The 20105-nt window shown below is 43.8% G+C and overlaps 1 protein-coding gene and 1 long non-coding RNA gene across 20 annotated transcripts in view; both read right to left on the bottom strand.

The window, feature by feature from the left end:
• Positions 1-20105, bottom strand: part of LOC130340261 (golgin subfamily A member 6-like protein 22) — a 548567-nt gene that overhangs the window by 370511 nt on the left and 157951 nt on the right. The window lies entirely within an intron of this gene.
• On the bottom strand, positions 2226-14603 carry LOC130340264 (uncharacterized). Its single transcript, XR_008880424.1, has 3 exons — positions 14268-14603; positions 3531-3605; positions 2226-3429 (listed from the first exon to the last, which is right to left on the bottom strand). It is a non-coding gene; the product is annotated as an uncharacterized LOC130340264 (long non-coding RNA).

Genomic DNA, 20105 nt, shown 5'->3' with positions numbered 1-20105 from the left:
GTACGGCTCAGAAATCACAGAATAGCTCCTCCTCTGGCGGTCGCTCCAGCTGAGTGGTTGGTTGTCAGGACAACAGACAAACATACCGTGCAGGTGCCAAGCCAGACCGACCAATCACAGGCCAGCTCACTTGTATCAAGACCAACCAATCACAAACCAGCTCTTTTGTATGTAGATGATCTGCTGGATTCATACATATAATAGGGTTTTAGGATGATTGATAAATCTCCCCAATAATTTTGGATCAATAACCAATATCCCTGCTGAAACCTCTACAATAGTAGGCCCTGACATCAATCCCCTCTAATTATTAATGGAAGTGCCTGTCCTTAATGCAAAAGCTGCTCCTCAGTATATTTCCTATATATAATTTACATTTATAGACACCACACAGGTAAATCCGCATATGTGCTACTCCATGTCACCTGGGACCTCATCCAACTGCTCATATGTTATGTTTCCTTCCTTGTATAGGAGACTGAATTGTAAGCAATAACTAATACAAAGCTTATATATATATATATATATATATATATATATATATATATATATATAAAATAATGAAGGCTTATTGTAAAATAGAAGAATATTTGAAGTCACAAAAGGGTCTTTATGATCTTCCATGACCATTTAAACAGTATAAGGCAGCGTATTATATTCAGACCATGGGGCTATAATTTATCTTACACAACGCAGCTGCTGCAGAGCTTCTTTTGACTTTCAAAATGGTCGGCTCATATGGACCACTCCTGGCAGTTAGTACCAAGTTGTACCAAGAGTTGTGTGCCCTCATTTTATACAACATGGGGAAAACATTTCATCTCGAAAAAATAAAGGATTGTTGGGGAGATTTATCAAAACCAGTGCAGAGGAAAAGTTGACCAGTTGCCAGTAGCAACCAATCAGATCGCTGCTTATATTTTTCAGAGGCCCATTTAAAAATGAAAGAAGCAATCTTATTGGTTGCTATGGGCAACTGGTCAACTTTTCCTCCGCACAGGTTTTTATAAATCTTCCCCTGTATGTTTAGTTGGGTGCAGGCCCATCATAATATGGACATTATCATAAGTCACATTTACATAACATGTTATTTTTATAAGTCTACTACTGAATACATTGAGGTATTATGGCTGTGAAAGAGTTGACATTTTACTCTTTGTTGCCCCTACTTATGAGCCATATATGTATGTGTAAGAATGTATAGATCCTTGGTCACATGACTCATCTTAGCTAGATTCTATGCAGAAACTGCTAGTCTCCTAAGTCCAACCCTTTCTCCCTAGCCCCTTAAAGGGGTAGTCCAGTGGTGAAAAACTTATCCCCTATCCTAAGGATAGGGGATAAGTTTGAGATCGCGGGGGGTCCGACCGCTGGGGCCCCCTGCGATCTCTCTGTACGGGGGCCAGGCTCTCCGGCCAGATAGCGGGTGTTGACCTCCGCACGAAGAGGCGGCTGACACGCCCCCTCAATACATCTCTATGGCAGAGCCGGAGATTGCCGAAGGCAGCGTTTCGGCTCTGCCATAGAGTTGTATTGAGGGGGCGTGTCGGCCGCCGCTTCGTGCGGAGGTTGACACGCCCCCTTCCCGCGGGCTGTCGGGGCTCCGTACAGGAGATCGCAGGGGGCCCCAGCGGTCGGACCCCCCGCGATCTGCAACTTATCCCCTATGCTTAGGATAGGGGATAAGTTGTTCACCACTGGGTTCACCACTGGACTACTCCTTTAAGGACGCAGCTCATTTTCACCTTAAGGACCCTTTTTCGCAAATCTGACCACCGTCACTTTAAGCATTAATAACTCTGAGATGCTTTTACCGATTATTCTGATTCTGAGATTGTTTTTTCGTGACATATTCTACTTTATGGTAGTGGTAACTTTAAGTTGTTACTTGCATCCTTTCTTGGTGAAAAATCCCAAAATGTCATGAAAATTTTGAAAATTTAGCATTTTTCTAACTTTGAAGCTCTCTGCTTATAAGGAAAATTGATATTCCAAATACATTTTATATTGATTCACAAATACAATATGTCTACTTTATGTTGGCATCATAAAATGGACATATTTGTACTTTTTGAAAAAATTAGAGGACTTCAAACTATAGCAGCAATTTTCTAAATTTTCATGAAAATTGCAAAATCTGAAGGGACATATGTTACAGAACTACAACTCCCAGCATGCCTGGGCAGTGTAGGCATGCTGAGAGTTGTAGTTTGGCAACATCTGGAGGGCTACCGTTTGGGCAACACTTTAAAAGTGGTCTCCAAACTGTGACCCTCCAGATGTTGCAAAACTACAACTCCCAGCTTGCCGAGACAGCCTTTGGCTGTCTGGGCATGCTGGGAGTTGCAGTTTAGCAACCACTAGAAGGGCAGCAGTAAATATTGCTTTACTGCCACCTTTCTTTCCCCCCTCCCACCGTCACTTCCCTACCTGCGCCGCTGATCTCCGCTGTCTCTACCGATGAACGGCAGTCCGCACGGCATCTTCTGCACAGGTACAGGCCGCCATCTTCTCCCCCTGTTCTGCCCGACATCCAGGGGTGGGCAGAGCGGGGGGTTTCCATGGCAACCCCCTGTCGTGCACTGCCATTGGTCAGAACTCATTTCTGACTAATGGCAGGGGACAGGAGGAGATTGCAGCGCTGAAACCTCGCTCCTATCCTTCAGGATGATCGGGGCTGTCACTGACAGCTCTGATCATCCCTATTTTCCGCGTGATGGGGTCACTAGAGACCCGATCATCCCGAAATAGGAGAAAATCGCATGTCTGAATTGACATGTCATTTTTTCCGATCGCCAACATGGGGGTGTCTCAGGACCCCCCTCGGCGATGTGCCGGGATGCCTGCTGAATGATTTCAGCAGGCATCCCAGTCCGGTCCCCAACTGGCTAGCGGTGGGGACCGGAATTCCCACGGGCGTATCCATACGCCCTACGTCCTAAAGGACTCGGGATGCAGGGCGTATGCATACGCCCTACGTCCTGAACAGGCTAGAGGACTTGAACCTGATTGTCTCATATCTCTGCTAGGTCCCAAGTGAGAGGAGTTTAGGCCTAGTCAGAACTCATTTTCCAGTTATCTCCAAAATCCTGCTTCCTGCTCCAATGAGAAGAATTTTTCTTGTCAGTAAAAAGTAGTAGCTGAGCAAGGACTCTTCTGCATACACTTAACTCATTGTTGGCTTCCAGTCATGCTAAGTGCTGTGTAGCTATCGCATCACGAGCAACTTTAATCCACACCCTGTGGCAGGAAATTGGGCCGCAAACTGAAACCTGAGCAGGGTCTCTACAGTAGAGTGTGTGTATAAAAATATATATATTTAAATAAACATATCCCAGCGCTGAAAGGGTTAAACAATAGAGATACTTTTATTGTTGAATGTTGATGTAATCTGCAGATAGTGGTAATAATCCTCAATGTGTCGATGGTCTAGATAAAATAAAATGAATACGTGTATAATGAGCTGTAGTGCCCGGGTATACCTACAAGTAGATCTACAATGTAATGCACTTACACAACGTTGTACTTACCTCTATGTATGCATAGATGTGTAACTGTCCCTGATGCCAGGTGGCAGTGTGTGGTAAAGAAGAGAGCGTGATATCCTGGATAAATAAATAAATTAAAGGGTTAAGTATAAAAGCACAAGAATGGGACTTGCAGGTTATTCGCTTGGTAAATAGTCCGTACCCCTTAAATATTGATGACAGTTGTATTCTTTGGGATCAGGCTATATAGTAGTTATACACCTCTCTTTATTTACACATTGGCCCTCATTTACTATTGCAAACCCGACATGTTTAAAATAGTCATTTTCTGACCCCTATAACTATTTTATTTTTCCGCGTATGGGGCGGTATGAGGGCTCATTTTTTTGCGCCGTGATCTGAAGTTTTTATCGGTACCATTTTTGCATTGATAGGCCTTATTGATCGCTTTTTATTCATTTTTTCATGATATAAAAAGTGACCAAAAATGCACTATTTTGGACTTTGGAATTTTTTTGCGCGTACACCATTGACCGTGCGGTTTAATTAACAATATATTTTTATAATTCGGACATTTCCGCACGTGGCGATACCATATATGTTTATTTTTATTTACACTGTGTTTTTTTTTTGATGGGAATAGGGGGGTGATTCAAACTTTTAACCCCTTCAGGACGGAGCCCATTTTGGCCTTAAGGACCGGAGCGTTTTTTGCACATCTGACCACTGTCACTTTAAACATTAATAACTCTGGGATGCTTTTAGTTATCATTCTGATTCCGAGATTGTTTTTTCGTGACATATTCTACTTTAACTTAGTGGTAAATTTTTGTCGATACTTGCATCCTTTCTTGGTGAAAAATCCGTAAATTTGATGAAAAATTTTAAAAATTTTGCATTTTTCTAACTTTGAAGCTCTCTGCTTGTAAGGAAAATGGATATTACGAATAAATTTTTTTTGGTTCACATATACAATATGTCTACTTTATGTTTGCATCATAAAATTGACGTGTTTTTACTTTTGGAAGACACCAGAGGGCTTCAACGGTCAGCAGCAATTTTCCGATTTTTCACAAAATTTTCAAACTCAGTATTTTTCAGGGACCAGTTCAGGTTTGAAGTGGATTTGAAGGGTCTTCATATTAGAAATACCCCATAAATGACCCCATTATAAAAACTAGACCCCCCCAAAGTATTCAAAATGACATTCAGTCAGCGTTTTAACCCTTAAGGTGGTTCACACGAATAGCAGCAAAGTGAAGGAGAAAATTCACAATCTTCATTTTTTACACTTACATGTTCTTGTAGACCCAATTTTTGAATTTTTACAAGGGGTAAAAGGACAAAATGTTTACTTGTATTTGTAGCCCAATTTCTCTCGAGTAAGCACATACCTCATATGTCTATGAAAAGTGTTCGGCGGGCCCAGTAGAGGGCTCAGAAGGGAAGGAGCGACAAGGGGATTTTGGAGAGTACGTTTTTCTGAAATGGTTTTTGGGGGGCATGTTACCTTTAGGAAGCCCTTATGGTGCCAGAACAGCAAAAAAAAACCCACATGGCATACCATTTTGGAAACTAGACCCCTCGGGGAATGTAACATGGGATAAAGTGAACCTTAATACCCCACAGGTGTTTCACGACTTTTGCAAATGTAAAAAAAAATAATAATAATTTTACCTAAAATGCTTGTTTCCCCAAAAATGTTTTATTTTTAAAAAGGGTAATAGCAGAAAATACCCCTAAAAATTTGAAGCCCAATTTCTCCCGATTCAGAAAACACCCCATATGGGGGTGAAAAGTGCTCTGCTGGCGCACTACAGGTCTCGGAAGAGAAGGAGTCACATTTGGCTTTTTGAAAGCAAATTTTGCTCTGGGGGCATGCCGCATTTAGGAAGCCCCTATGGTGCCAGGACAGCAGAAAAACCCCCACATGGCATACCATTTTGGAAACTAGACCCCTCGGGGAACGTAACAAGGGGTTAAGTGAACCTTTATACCCCACAGGTGTTTCACGACTTTTGCATATGTAAAAAAAATTTTTTTTTTACCTAAAATGCTTGTTTTCCCAAAAATTTTTCATTTTTAAAAAGTGTAAAAGCAGAAAATACCCCCCAAAATTTGTAACACAATTTCTCCCGAGTACGGCGATACCCCATATGTGACCCTAAACTGTTGCCTTGAAATACGACAGGGCTCCAAAGTGAGAGCGCCATGCTCATTTGAGGCCTAGATTAGGGACTTGCATAGGGGTGGACATAGGGGTATTCTACGCCAGTGATTCCCAAACAGGGGGCCTCCAGCTGTTGCAAAACTCCCAGCATGCCTGGACAGTCAACGGATGTCCGACAATACTGGGAGTTGTTTTGCAACAGCGGGAGGCTCCGTTCTGGAAACAGTGGCGTACCAAACGTTTTTCATTTTTATTGGGGAGGGGAGGGGGGCTGTGTAGGGGTATATGTATATGTAGTGTTTTTTACTTTTTATTTTATTTTTTGTGTTAGTGTAGTGTTTTTAGGGTACAGTCGCACGGGCGGGGGTTCACAGTAGTTTCTCGCTGGCAATTTGAGCTGCAGCAGAAAGTTTGCGGCAGCTCAAATTTGCAGCCAGATACTTACTGTAATCCTCCGCCCATGTGAGTGTACCCTGTACGTTCACATTGGGGGGGACATCCAGCTGTTGCATAACTACAACTCCCAGCATGCCCGTTGGCTGTCGGTGACTGCTGAGAGTTGCAGTTTTGCAACAACTGTAGGCACACTGGTTATGTATCACTGAGTTTGTGACCTAACTCAGTGTTTCACAACCAGTGTGCCTCCAGCTGTTGCAAAACTACAACTCCCAGCATGTACGGTGCATGGTGTACGGTGACTGCTGAGAGTTGTAGTTTGCAACAGCTGGAGGCACACCGGTCGTGAAACACTGAGTTAGGTAAAAAAAAACTCTGAGTTTCACAACCAGTGTGCCTTCAGCTGTTGCAAAACTACAACTCTCAGCAGTCACCGACAGCCAACGGGCATGCTGGGAGTTGTAGTTATGCAACCAGCAGATGCACCACTACAACTCCCAGCATGCACTTTAGCTGTTTGTGCAAGCTGGGAGTTGTAGTTATACAACAGCTGAAGGTACACTTTTCCATAGAAAGAATGTGCCTCCAGCTGTTGCAAAACCATAAGTCCCAGCATGCCCATAAGGGAATGCTGGGAGTTGTGGTGGTCTGCCTCCTGCTGTTGCATAACTACAGCTCCCAGCATGCCCTTTTTGCATGCTGGGAGCTGTTGCTAAGCAACAGCAGGAGGCTGTCACTCACCTCCAACGATCCAGACACTGCAGGTCAGTCCCGCCGCCGCCGCTGCTCCTGGGGCCCCGATCCCAACATTAACGCCGGTGATCGGGGTCCCCAGCACCCGGGGTGCACGTCCCGCACCCGCTCACGTCCTCCAGAGGGGAGGAGCGGGTGCGGGAGTGACACCCGCAGCAGGCGCCCTGATTGGTCGGCCGGTAATCCGGCCGACGAATCAGGGCGATCGTGAGGTGGCACCAGTGCCACCTCACCCCTGCAGGCTCTGGCTGGAGACCCGATTGACCCGGAATCGCCGCAGATCGCTGGACTGAATTGTCCAGCGATCTGCGGCAATCGCCGACATGGGGGGGCATAATGACCACCCTGGGCGATATGCCGGGATGCCTGCTGAACGATTTCAGCAGGCATCCGGCTCCGGTCCCCAACCGGCTAGCGGTGGGGGCCGGAATTCCCACGGGCGTATGGATACGCCCTCGGTCCTTAAGGACTCGGGATGCAGGGCGTAGCCACGGGTCCCGGCCGTTGTTAGAGGCCGGGCCACGCCTCGATCTATAACGGACACATGACGTTCTATAACGGACACATGACGTTCCAGTACGTTATGTGTACTTAAGGGGTTAAAGTAGAACCCCACCAGTAGGTTGATATTGCTCCTTGTAGGTAATTCCCTCAGTAATGCTCCCAGATAGTTTATGTCCCAGTAGGTAGGCAGTAGGTCATTCAGCTAGATAAGTTGTACTTAATGCCCCCTGCAGGTATGTAATAGACAATGCCCCCAGTAGGTAGTAAGTTATTCCTCCCGGTAGGTAATGCCCCTGAGTAAATAATACTCCCAGGAAATAGTGCCCCCCCCCCAGGTAGGTAATGTCCAAGTAGGAAGTGCCATCAGTAGGTAGTGCCCCCAGGTAGGTTATGTCCTAATAGGAAGTACCATCAGTGGGTAGTTCCTCCAGGTAGGTCACGCCTCCAATAGGTAGCTCCACCAGGTAAGTAATGCCCTGGGTAAATAGTAGCAGCCCCTGTGCTGATTGTAAAGGGCCCTCAGCCCATCCTGGCGTCTAAGTGAGTAGGGGGCAGTGGCGTTGCGACCGGTGTGCGGGGGGTGCAGCCCGCACCGGGTGACACCATCCTGATGGGGTGACACTAGGTACGCCCCCGGTCCTCAGTTGCGCTGTCTCCGAACTAGCAGCACTCCCCCCCCCCCCCCCGTCCTCACTTGCGCTGTCTCTGTACTAGCACCCCCCCCCCGTCCTCACTTGCGCTGTCTCCCTACTAGTAGGACCATCCCCCCCCCCGTCACCTGCACAGTGAACCGGCCTGCGCCCCCATGCCTTCTGTTGCGCCGGCCCGACGTGCCTCTGCAGGGCCGTGCAGGAGGACGTGACGTCACTCGCAGAGCGCCCCGAGAGAAGGAGCGCTGCGCTGGTTGGGTGAGTGAGTGTGTGTCTGTCTCACTCTATCTCTGTTTGTGTGTCTCTGTCTGTGTGTGTGTGACTCTGTGTGTGTGTGACTCTGTGTGACTCTATGTGTGTGTGTGTGACTGTGGGTGACTCTGTGTGTGTGTGACTGTGTGTGACTGTCTGTGTGTGACTTTCTGTGTGTGTGTGTGTCCAGGGGCGGACACAGACAGCAGAGGGCCCTTGTGCAAAGAATGTGCCTGCCCCCCCCCCCCAAAAAAAAAAAACATCAATTGTTCAGGACCCCCCCCTCCATGTGTCACCTACTCAGGTGGACCCCCATATGTCACTTGCTCGGGAAGACCCCCCCCCTGTATAAGTATCTAATTATTTATTAAGGGCTCCCATATGCCGCAGCTCATTCAAGCCCCCCACATTAGGTAGCATAGCTTTCCCACGTTAGGTAGCATAGATTCCCCACATTAGGTAGCATAGATTCCCCACATTAGGTAGCATAGTTTCCCCACATTAGGTAGCACAGATTCCCCACATTGGGTAACATAGTTTCCCCACATTAGGTAGCATAGTTTCCCCACATTAGGTAGCATAGTTTCCCCACATTAGGTAGCATAGTTTCCCCACATTAGGTAGCATAGTTTCCCCACATTAGGTAGCATAGATTCCCCACATTAGGTAGCATAGATTCCCCACATTAGGTAGCATAGTTTCCCCACATTAGGTAGCACAGATTCCCCACATTGGGTAACATAGTTTCCCCACATTAAGTAGCATAGTTTCCCCACATTAGGTAGCATAGTTTTCCCACATTAGGTAGCATAGTTTCCCCACATTAGGTAGCATAGTTTCCCCACATTAGGTAGCAAAGATTCCCCACATTAGGTAACATAGTTTCCCCACATTAGGTAGCAGTTTCCCCACATTAGGTAGCACAGATTCCCCACATTAGGTAGCACAGATTCCCCACATTAGGTACCATAGTTTCCCCACATTGGGTAGCACAGATTCCCCACATTAGGTAGCACAGATTCCACACATTAGGTAACATAGTTTCCCCACATTAGGTAGCCATAGCCCCCACGCAAACACACAGAGACACAGACACACACACAGACACACTTAACTGCCCTGCACAGCGCTTCTCCTCTCCGGCGGCGGCCTGACGAGTGACGTCACTGACGTCCTCCTGAGCAGGTCTGCAGAAGTACGTCACTTGTGCGACGTCCCTCGTCAGACCCCGGTCGGCCGGAGGCAGACTCACTGTCTAAAGTGCCCGCTGTGCTATTATACCCCGCAGCTGCTTTAGAACAGTGAGCAGCGGCGGCGCCAACCCTACCATGAACCTACTAGGCACAAAAAAAGGGGGGCAGCAAAATGCCACCCCTGAAAAGTGCCACTTGGGACTTATGGTCCCACCGGGTCCCATGGTAGGGCCAACCAGAGGCGGCTCTAGACTTTGTGAGGCCTTCGGCGAAACTTGAACATGAGGCCCTGCTTTATTTTCTGCTGAAATTACATGGTGGTCCAGCTGTGAGATGGTTATACTGTGACATCACTGTGTATTATCCCTGTACTGTGACATCACTGTGTATTATCTCTGTACTGTGCCATCACTGTGTATTATCCCTGTACTGTGACGTCACTGTGTATTATCTCTGTACTGTGCCATCACTTTGTGTATTATCTCTGTACTGTGACATCACTGTGTATTGTCCCTGTACTGTGACATCACTGTGTTTTATCCCTGTACTGTGACATCACTGTGTGTATTATCCCTGTACTGTGACATCACTGTGTATTATCTCTGTACTGTGACATCACTGTGTATTATCCCTGTACTGTGACATCACTGTGTATTATCACTGTACTGTGACATCACTGTGTATTGTCCCTGTACTGTGACATCACTGTGTGTATTATCCCTGTACTGTGACATCACTGTGTATTATCTCTGTACTGTGACATCACTGTGTATTATCTCTGTACTGTGACATCACTGTGTATTATCCCTGTACTGTGACATCACTGTGTATTATCCCTGTACTGTGACATCACTGTGTATTATCCCTGTACTGTGACATCACTGTGTATTATCCCTGTACTGTGACATCACTGTTTGTATATTATCCCTGTACTGTGACATCACTGTGTGTATATTATTCCTATACTGTGACATCACTGTGTATAGTATCCCTGTACTGTGACATCACTGTGTATTATTCCTGTACTGTGACATCACTGTGTATTATTCCTGCACTGTGACATCACTGTGTGTATTATCTCTGTACTGTGACATCACTGTGTATTATCCCTGTACTGTGACATCACTGTGTATTATCCCTGTACTGTGACATCACTGTGTATTATCTCTGTACTGTGACGTCACTGTGTATTATCCCTGTACTATGACATCACTGTGTATATTATCCCTCCCTGTACTGTGACATCACTGTGTGTATATTATCCCTGTACTATGACATCACTGTGTATATTATCCCTGTACTGTGACATCACTGTGTATTATCCCTGTACTGTGACATCACTGTGTATTATTCCTGTACTGTGACGTCACTGTGTATTATTCCTGCACTGTGACATCACTGTGTGTATTATCTCTGTACTGTGACATCACTGTGTGTATTATCCCTGTACTGTAATGTCACTGTGTATTATCCCTGTACTGTGACATCACTGTGTATTATCTCTGTACTGTGACGTCATTGTGTTATCCCTGTACTATCACATCACTGTGTATATTATCCCTCCCTGTACTGTGACATCACTGTGTGTATTATCTCTGTACTGTGACATCACTGTGTATTATCCCTGTACTGTGAAATCACTGTGTGTATTATCTCTGTACTGTGACATCACTGTGTATTATCCCTGTACTGTGAAATCACTGTGTGTATTATCTCTGTACTGTGACATCACTGTGTGTATTATCTCTGTACTGTGACATCACTGTGTGTATTATCCCTGTACTGTGACATCACTGTGTGTATTATCCCTGTACTGTGACATCACTGTGTATTATACATGTACTGTGACATCACTGTGTGTATTATCCCTGTACTGTGACATCACTGTGTGTATTATCCCTGTACTGTGACATCACTGTGTGTATTATCCCTGTACTGTGACATCACTGTGTATTATCTCTGTATTGTGACATCACTGTGTATTATCCCTGTACTGTGACATCACTGTGTATTATCCCTGTACTGTCACATCACTGTGTATTATCCCTGTACTGTGACATCACTGTGTATTATCCCTGTACTGTGACATCACTGTGTATATTATCCCTGTACTGTGACATCACTGTGTATATTATCCCTGTACTGTGACATCACTGTCTATATTATCTCTAAACTATAACATCACTGTGTGTTATCTCTATACTGCAACATCACTGTTGATACTTACACTGCACTGTGACATCACTGTATATATTAAGCCTGTATACCCTAATGTCACATATTTACCTTGCACTGCGAGTGACAATACAGGGTAAATATGCACAATGACATCACAGTTCAGAGTTAATATAAACAGTAATGTCTCTGTACAGGGACAATAAACAGTTTTGCCACTACAAGGTTAATAAACGCAGTGTTGTCACAGTAGAGGGTAACTATACAGTGATGTCATTGTACCGGGAAAATATACACAGTGAAGTCAGCATTCAAGAATAATAAACTGTGATGTCACTACAGGGTTGTTATACACAGTGACATCAAATTACAGCATGAAGCACAGTGATGTCAGTTTATTATGAAGCACAATGATGTCACAGTTTATTATGAAGCACAGTGATGTCACAGTTTATTATGAAGCACAGTGATGTCACAGAGACTGCAGAATGTACAACTGTACGTATGATAAAGATGGCGGGATGCTATCGAAACGTCACACATACATGGGGGAATAAAACACTTTGTTTTTGCACCTTATCTGGGAGTGCCGCTGGATCTTTAGTTTTGTAGATAGATAGATAGATGATATATAGATAGATAGATAGATAGATAATAAATATAAGATAGATAGATGATAGATAGATATGAGATAGATAGATAGATAGATGATAGACATGTGATAGATAGATAGATAGATAGATAGATGATAGATAGATAGATAGATAGATAATAGATATGAGATAGATGATAGATAGATATGAGATAGATAATAGATATGAGATAGATAGATAATAGATATGAGATAGATGATATATAGATAGATAGATAGATAGATAGATAGATAGATAATAGATATAAGATAGATAGATGATAGATAGATATGAGATAGATAGATAGATGATAGACATGTGATAGATAGATAGATAGATAGATAGATAGATAGATAGATGATAGATAGATAGATAGATAGATAGATAATAGATATGAGATAGATAGATGATAGATAGATATGAGATAGATAATAGATATGAGATAGATAGATAATAGATATGAGATAGATGATATATAGATAGATAGATAGATAGATAGATAGATAGATAATAGATACAAGATAGATAGATGATAGATAGATAGATATGAGATAGATAGATAGATGATAGACATGTGATAGATAGATAGATAGATAGATAGATGATAGATAGATAGATAGATAATAGATATGAGATAGATAGATGATAGATAGATATGAGATAGATAATAGATATGAGATAGATAGATAGATAATAGATATGAGATAGATGATAGATAGATAGATAGATATGAGATAGATAGATAGATGATAGACATGTGATTGATAGATAGATAATAGATATGAGAGATAGATAGATATGAGATAGATAGATAGATAGATAGATAGATAGATAGATAGATAGATAGATAGATAGATCAGTGTATCCCAGCCAGGGGGCTTCTAGCTATTCCAAAACGACAACTCCCAGCATGTCTTTGGCTTTATGAGCATACTGGGAGTTGTAGTTTTGCAACAGCTGGAGGCCCCCTGGTTGGGAAACACTGTTCTATCTATCAATCATCTATCTATCTATTTATCTATCCATCTATCTCCTATCTATCTATCTATTCATCCATCTATCTATATCCATCTATCTATTTATGTATCTATTTTTCTATTTATCTATCTATCTCATATCTATTTCAGATAGATGAGAGATAGATAGATGAAAGATAAATAGATATGAGAGATAGATAGATACATAAATAGATGGATATATAGATAGAAAGATAGATAAATAGATGATAGATAGATAGATACTATCTATCTAAAACAAATAAAAACGGCACAACCAAAATCCAGAAATTAGATAGAAGTCGGGGTGCCCGCATACTTGGAACCTGGGTCCACTGGTTCCTCAGTCGGGACAAAGAACAATATGATGCAGCACGCCACAAGTTTGCAGAAAATGGTGGTTTATTCCATCATGTGCATAGACTATGCACATGATGGAATAAACCACCATTTTCTGCAAACTTGTGGCGTGCTGCATCGTATTGTTCTTTATCTATCTATCTATCTATCTATCTTTCTATATCCTATCTATCTATATCATATCTATCATCTATCTGTCATCTATTTATCTATCTTTCTATCTATCTATCTATATATCATCTATCTCTCATATCTGTCTATCTTTCATCTATCTCTCATCTATCTGAGATAGATATGAGAGATAGATAGATAAATAGAAAGATAGATACATAGATAGATGGATAGATATATAGATATGAGATAGATAGATATGATATAGATAGATAGATATGAGATAGATAGGAGATAGATATGAGATAGATAGATATGAGATAGATAAATAGATAGATAGATAGATAGATAGATAATAGATAGATGAGAGATAGATAGATAGATGATTGATAGATAGATAGATCAGAGTTTCCCAACCTGGGGGCCTCCAGCTGTTGCAAAACTACAACTCCCAGTATGCTCATAAAGCCAAAGGAATGCTGGGAGTTGTAGTTTTGTAACAGCAGGAGGCCCTCTGGTTGGGAAACACTGAACTATCTCCCACTGTCTCCTACAACTTTCCCCCTCTCCCCCAAGCAAGTTACTTACTTTAAAAGGGCAGCATGAGCAGTGGGCACTGGGCAGGTAAGTCTTCCATACTGGTGGTGTCCGGGCCTGTATACACACAGCGGGCCTGCTCCACAAGGTCCAGTATACAGGGGAGTGAGAGAGGGGGAGGAGCTTCCTGTCTGCTCTTCCCAGTCTGCATAGCGCAGCCCCTGCGTGGTGACAGGGCTGCAGGCTGAAGATTTATTTAAAAAAAGGATGCGGAGTAGATGGCTCCGGGGGGCGGGGGTGCAGCGGGGGCTCGGGCCCCTTACTGGTGAACTAGCTGTACCCCCCTGATGGCCATGAGAGCTGCTAGTGACATACTGCTGCTAGGGGGGGGGGCAAAAGGGGGGGCAATCATGATGTAGGGGGGGGGCCGTGCCCCCCGTGCCCCCCCTAGAGACGCCACTGGCTGCAGGGGTGGTTGAACGCAGCGTCCATCTGGGTGCTGTCAAACTTGCTGTGGTCGGGGAGTATGCGGTGGTCTAATGCTCGCCTCTGGGGCCGGACCTGGAGAGGGCAGCGGCCCCCTCTCACGCTGGGCCCCTGTGCAGCTGAACCGGCTGCACAGGCGATATGTCCGCCCCTGTGTGTGTCTCTCTGTCTGTGAGTGTGTGTGTGTGTGTGTCTCTCTGTCTGTGAGTGTGTGTGTCTCTGTGTTTGTGTGTGTGTCTGTCGCTAGACTTGTGCACTAGAAAAATTTTCGTTTAATTTCGTTTCGTTTTTTCGTTTTGGAAAAAAATTTCGGTTCGGCAATATTTTCGGTTTAGATTTTTCGGATACATTCGGTATTCGGGTATTCGTGTTGTTTTTTTCGGATACATTCGGTATTCGGGTACATTCGGTAAATCTTTTTAGTCTTTTTTTGGACTTTAGCGATCCTAATAAATAATGGAGATACCTTTTTTATTAAAATTTTGCAGGGTATCATAAAAAAATGATAATAAAAAAGATACAGTGGTGATGAAAAAAATTGTATCTAACGAAATGTATCTTTTTTATTATGAAATGTTTATTCATTTTTAAACAGGGATCAATTTATGTGAGCGGGTAAAGCACTAAAAATGGAGCCGACAATAATGAAAATGTAGTGTGTGCGTGTTTTTCACTTTTTTTTAAACATTTTTTAGGTAGTACTACTACTCCCAGCATGGAACACACTCTTCCATGATGGGAGTAGTAGTTACCTGTACTAATTGACAGATTGCAGGGGTCCCTTGCGATCATCTTGTATAATGTATAGATGCGGCAGCTGCTCTTCTATGGTCCCCTGCACTCACGTATATGTACACATATTCATATTTCCCGCAGAGCTGTGATTGGCCAGATGGTTCCAGCCAATCACAGCTCTCTGAGAGAAATAGGAATATGTGTATATATACGGCCGTGCAGGGGACCATAGAAGAGCAGCCGCCGCATTCATACATTATACTGGAGGATCGCAGCGGGTGTCAGGAGTGATACCTGCAGTGATCTTTCCTTTACTACAAGTACTACCACTCCCAACATGGAGTACACTCTGCTCCATGCTGGGAGCTGTAGTACCTGCATTAATAGACAGATCGCAGCGGGTGTCAGAAGTTACACTCGCTGCCATATGTCTATTAATGCAGGTACTACAGCTCCCAGCATGGAGAAGAGTGTGCTCCATGTTGGGAGTATTAGTACCTGCAGTAAGGGACAGACCCCAGCGGATGTCACTCCTCCTGACACCCGCTGCGATCCTCCTGATGTCAATGTCGGGATCAGCTGTTCTCAGGGCTACAGAGCCGGGAGAACAGCTGACGCTGAGCCGTAGGTATACATCGTATATCTACTGCCCAGCAAGAACTTACAGTGAGCTTGCAATGTGTATACAGTATACACATTGCTGGCTCACTTAACCCCTTGCTGAGCTGTGCGCTATGCGCAAGCCCAGCAAGGGAAGAGTTAACTTACACTGCTGGACAGTGTAGGTTAACCCTTTGTGCGGTATACACTGTATACAGCTATCTATAGATAGCTGTATACAGTGTATACAGAAGACGAAGTCCAGCTTACTTCCCTCGAGTCCCGGGCCGGGTTCGTGTAGCTCCGCCCCCTAGTGATGACGTCATTAGGGGGCGGAGCTACAGAAGGGAACAAGGCTAGTTTATCTGAAGCTCTGTTCACATTGTACGTTTTGTATAATGTGAACAGACCCTTCTGGCAGTGTCTACCCAGACAGGGAGACTCCAGCTGTTGCTAAACTACAACTCCCAGCATGCCCAGACAGCCAAAGGCTGTCTGGGCATGCTGGGAGTTGTAGTTTTGCACCAATTGGTGGCTCCCTGTTTGGGTAGACATTGCTTCATGGGTGCTCTCCCCAGCGGACAGTGCCAAAAATGTCATAACCAATTTTTTGTGTTTTTTTTTCTTCTCGTTTCAGATCCGTGTATGCAGAGGATTACTGCGGATTCGATGGATTACATCGGATTGTTTTTTTTCCCTTTAATAAAATGGTTAACGAGGGCTGTGGGGGAGTGTTTTTTTAAATAAAATAATTTTTCCAATGTGTTGTGTTTTTTTGTTTTTTTTTATTACATTTTCAGGGTTAGTAGCGGAAGCTGTCTTATTGACGGAATCCATTACTAGGCCAGGGCTTAGTGCTAGCCCCAAAAACAGCTAGCGCTAACACCCAATTATTACCCCGGTACCCACCGCCACAGGGGTGCCGGGAAGAGCCGGTACCAACAGGCCCGGAGCGTCAAAAATGGCGCTCCTGGACCTAGGCGGTAACAGGCTGGCGTTATTTAGGCTGGGGAGGGCCAGTAACAATGGTCCTCACCCACCCTGGTAACGTCAGGCTGTTGCTGTTTGGTTGGTATTGTGCTGAGAATGAAAATACGGGGAACCCTATGCGTTTTTTTTTTAAATTTAAATAAAAAAATAAAAATAAAAAAACGCATAGGGTTCCCCGTATTTTCATTCTCAGCCAGTTCTTGCTGGGCAGTAGATATACGATGTATACCTACGGCTCAGCGTCAGCTGTTCTCCGGGCTCTGTAGCCCTGAGAACAGCTCATCCCGACATTCACATAAGGACGATCGCAGCGGGTGTCAGGAGAAGTGACATCCGCTGGGATCTGCCCCTTACTGCAGGTACTAATACTCCCAACATGGAGCACACTCTGCTCCATGCTGGGAGCTGTAGTACCTGCATTAATAGACATATGGCAGCGAGTGTAACTTCTGACACCCACTGCGATCTGTCTATTAATGCAGGTACTACAGTTCCCAGCATGGAGCAGAGTGTGCTCCATGTTGGGAGTATTAGTACTTGTAGTAAAGGAAAGATCACTGCAGGTATCACTCCTGACACCCGCTGCGATCCTCTTGTATAATGTATAGATGTGGCGGCCGCTCTCCTATGGTCCCCTGCACGGCCGTATATATACACATATTCCTATTTCTCACAGAGAGCTGTGATTGGCTGGAACCATCTGGCCAATCACAGCTCTGCGGGGGACCATAGGGGACCATTCGTCATATATTCGCGAATATTCGCATATTCGTTAACCCTCGTTTTATTTTCGCACATGAGAAAGTTCGTGTATGCGAAAATTAACATGTGGAAATTCGCATATGCGAAAATTAGCATATGCTAAGTTTTCGCATATGCGAATTTCCGCACGTCAGTCTCACACAGTAGTATTACAGCCTTCTTTACACCACACAACCTGGAAGCAGAGAGGGGTGATCACTGTGATGTGTACTGTGAAGAAAAAAAAAACAAAAAAAAACGAATATTCGTAATTACGAATATATAGCGCTATATTCGCGAAATTCGCAAATTCGCGAATATGCGATATTCGCGAATAATATTCGAATTGCGAATATTCGCGAGCAACACTAGTGGTATGTACCATCTGAATTAGATAAGGAAAGACTATAGAGAAGACGTCACCTGTAATCACTGATATCATTGTGTATTCTCCTCACTATAGAGAAGACGTCACCTGTAGTCACTGATATCATTGTGTATTCTCCACACTATAGAGAAGACGTCACCTGTAATCACTGATATCATTGTGTATTCTCCTCACTATAGAGAAGACGTCACCTGTAGTCACTGATATCATTGTGTATTCTCCACACTATAGAGAAGACGTCACCTGTAGTCACTGATATCATTGTGTATTCTCCTCACTATAGAGAAGATGTCACCTGTAGTCACTGATATTATTGTGTATTCTCCTTACTATAGAGAAGACGTCACCTGTAGTCACTGATATCATTGTACATTCTCCTCATTATGTCCTATCAGAGCTGTAGTCACTTGTCAGTTCTACAGTTATGGTGAGTGAAACTACAACTTCCAGCATAACCTAACCACTGCATAAAGGGTTACTCTACTGGAAAACATTTTTTTAAATCATCTGGTGCTACAAAGTTAAACCGATTTATAAATTACTTCTACTTAAAAATCTTAATCCTTCCAGTACTTATTAGCTGCTGTATAAGTGATTCACAGGAAGTTCTTTTTTTTAAATTTATTTTCTGTCTGACCACAGTGCTCTGTGCCGACACCTCTGTCCATGTCAAGAACTGTCCATAGTAGGAGCAAATCTCCATTGCAAACCTATCCTGCTCTGGACAGTTCCTAACATGGACAGACAGAGCACTGTGGACAAGCTGGAAAGAATTACACAACTTCCTGTGGAGAATACAACAGCTTATAAGTACTGTAAGGATTAAGATTTTAAATAGAAGTAATTTAAAAATCTGTTTAACTTTCTGGCACCAGTTGATATAAAAGTAAATGTTTTCCAGTGGAGTACCCCTTTAAGTAATTCTGGGAGCTGTATATTTAAATGGTGAAAACTTCTTTAACACTTTCCCATTCTGTGGCAACTGGTATATCTGATTATTATACTGGAATTTCTCACAATGCGCTACAACAGTGGTGTCTGTCACAACAGGCTAAAAACTTACTGGGGGGGGAGGTATGGGGTGACACAATTTTCTACCGCACCGGGTGACACCAACCCTAGCAACGCCCACTGGTAGGGGGCACAGGGAGGGTTGTTAGCTGGAAGACCTGGAATAAAGGGCTGGCAGCGAGATAGATATGAGATAGTTAGATATGAGATAGATATAAGATAGATATAAGATAGACAGATGGATATATAGATATATATGAGATAGATAGATAGATATGAGATAGATAGATAGATATGAGATAGATGCAAGTTCTGTGCTCATAGCAGAGGTCACAGATCAAAGGTTGACATTCCTCTGGCGCTCGCAGGATCCGTCTTAGTGGTCAATCAGGTGAAGACTTCAGATTTGATAAAGAATGCAGTCTTTATTTCTTCATATAAAACTGACAACGCGTTTCGAGGGATTGCCCCTCTTTCTCAGGTCATGGGTACAGTGACAGATAACATGATGCTTTTTATATACGAAAAAACCCGCAAAAAAAAACGGTATGTGGGCAGGTCGGGTGACGTCACTGACATGCGTGCGTGTCAGGGAGGAACAGAAAGAAAAGGTAAACAAAGGAACCATGTGCTTTGCGATGTTACAAACCGTATTATAAGTGGTCATTAAGTCATTATTCTGTAAGTATATGACAGAGAGGAACATGTTTACTAGGTGATTTTGAGTTTTGTGATGTTTTTATGGAGGTGGATTCACCAGGTATCGAGTATTCAAATGCTGACAACTAGTGTCCTCCAATTACAGGTGCGTGCTGTTGCTACGTGTCTATGATGTTGATATGGTCCCTGGTGGCTGTCACCGTCCTCCGCTGCAGTTGGCAAGTCGGAGGGTCGGCGTACAGGGGGCTGTGGAGGTGCCTGGAAGCCGCTGTAGTCTC

The sequence above is a fragment of the Hyla sarda genome, unplaced genomic scaffold (genome assembly GCF_029499605.1).
Source record: "Hyla sarda isolate aHylSar1 unplaced genomic scaffold, aHylSar1.hap1 scaffold_58, whole genome shotgun sequence".
NCBI lineage: Eukaryota > Metazoa > Chordata > Amphibia > Anura > Hylidae > Hyla > Hyla sarda.
The sequence above is the reverse complement of the archived record's forward strand: the minus strand, read 5'-3'. Positions and strand labels throughout refer to the sequence as shown.